We start from the raw sequence: 2,059 nt of genomic DNA on the forward strand, positions 1-2,059 counted from the left end.
CCATCTCGAGCTTTTATTTTGGTACTTCCGGTGACCGGTAGTGTGAATTTGCATATTAGCTAAATATTTAGTTTCACCCAGAACATTTAGATTTAACATTTAGATTTATATTTAGATTTAATATTTATATTTATATTTAATATTTAGATTTAACATTTAGATTTAGATTTAGAGTTAGCATTTAGATTTAGATTTAATATTTAGATTTAGATTTAGCATTTAGATTTAACATTTAGATTTAGATTTAGATTTAATATTTAGATTTAACATTTAACATTTAGGTGCCACATTTAATATTTAGATTTAACTATTTAATATATTTCTAAGTTAACAAATATTGCTGTAAATGTGGTAAAAGGTAATGTTAAAAAATTCACAATACTTTTTTAAACATTGTTTGAAGCTAAATGTGTCAAAATGTTGATGTTATTTTCAGTGTGAGACACTTTACAAACGGCACCCCATAAAAAGATGCCTACTAGACTCACTGAGAGGCACACTAAAGAATGCAGAGCACAGATCAATCACAGTGAACCACTTTGCATTGGGTGGAACATTGTGAGGATTTGGAACTTCGGACTAAAAGTCCTTTACTACCTCATTTAAAACTCGCAAATCGTGTACCAGCCGGTATTTATTTTTGTCTGCCTTCTTTACCTGCAAGATTGGTGTTTTACTACATGGATTAGGTTCAATCACCAGCACACCTGCCTCCAACAGGCCCTGTATTGTCTGGTCAATACCGGCCTCAGGCTTTAGTGGATATTGTGGTTTCCATGGAGGTTTGCATCCTACCTTTAATTTCACCTCCACTGGTTGTGCCGACTTAATGAGACCCACATCAGTCTCGTGTTTTGACCACAAATTTGTTGGTACTGTAGCCAACATCTCTTTTTCAAGATCAGAATGCTAATGACAAAATGCAGATAGGCATGGAAGTCTGACAGCCTGTTGACACGCCTACCCTGTAGCAGAGACAGATATCTTGATGAAAGATCCATCTTCAATCAATCAATCAATCAATCAATCAATCAATCAATTTTATTTATAAAGCCCAATATCACAAATCACAATTTGCCTCACAGGGCTTTACAGCATACGACATCCCTCTGTCCTTATGACCCTCGCAGCGGATAAGGAAAAACTCCCCAAAAAAAACCCTTTAACGGGAAAAAAAAACGGTAGAAACCTCAGGAAGAGCAACTGAGGAGGGATCCCTCTTCCAGGACGGACAGACGTGCAATAGATGTCGTACAGAAATGTCTTTATTCTCGGTCGGTGTGAGCTTTACTTCTTTAGCCTCTAGTACCATAGGACCTAGATGCTTTGGCACATAGTCAGGATTCACCAACAATGTTACGTGTGGAAAACTCTTTGATTTTAAACTCTTGGTCCAGATACGGGCCCCTCTCCATTACAATTGCAGCACCCTGTCTACCCAACACAATGGCAGAGGACCCTATTTGGACTTTTTCAGGCTGTTCTTTAAGCCACATATCTGGCTGTGATTCAGATCCATTCTTCTTCTTTTTTTTTTATTTATTTTTTTTTAGTTTTAGTTTTAGTTTAGTTTAAAGCAGCTGTGCGGAACTTTTTACCATTAATAAAACTGCCCCTAGTTCGTATCACCCCCCCTTGAAGATCCGCATATTTATTTGAACCCAACAGCGACAAAAAAGCCTTTCTCTATATGGCTATTTAGCGTAGCCTCACTCGGGTCGGACACACAACGGAAGTCAGCAAACCAGAATACGGCACCCGAGGCGGAAGTGATTCTGCTCGCCCGCAGCGGCTGCAGCGATTAAACCACAGAAGAAGGAGCCGTGTTTACAGTGTTCTTCGAGTAAGCAGTACGCAACGGGCATTGCTGAACACATAACACCTAACAGTTTTACCAGAGATGTATCTATGAGGACTTGGTTGTATTTTTGATTCAATTTCAATTCAATTCAATTTTATTTATAAAGCCCAATATCACAAATCACAATTTGCCTCACAGGGCTTTACAGCATACGACATCCCTCTGCCCTTAGGACCCTCGCAGCGGATAAGGAAAAAC

The 2,059-nt window shown here is 38.4% G+C and overlaps 1 long non-coding RNA gene across 1 annotated transcript in view; it reads right to left on the reverse strand.

Annotated features, from left to right (window-relative positions):
• Window positions 1-1,026: 1,026 nt before the first annotated feature.
• LOC126406143 (uncharacterized) overlaps window positions 1,027-2,059 on the reverse strand; it is a 1,257-nt gene continuing 224 nt past the window's right edge. The window contains exon 2 of the long non-coding RNA XR_007571659.1: window positions 1,027-1,189. This is a non-coding gene — a long non-coding RNA (uncharacterized LOC126406143). The remainder of the gene's footprint in view (window positions 1,190-2,059) is intronic.

The sequence above is a fragment of the Epinephelus moara genome, chromosome 18 (genome assembly GCF_006386435.1).
Source record: "Epinephelus moara isolate mb chromosome 18, YSFRI_EMoa_1.0, whole genome shotgun sequence".
Lineage (NCBI taxonomy): Eukaryota > Metazoa > Chordata > Actinopteri > Perciformes > Serranidae > Epinephelus > Epinephelus moara.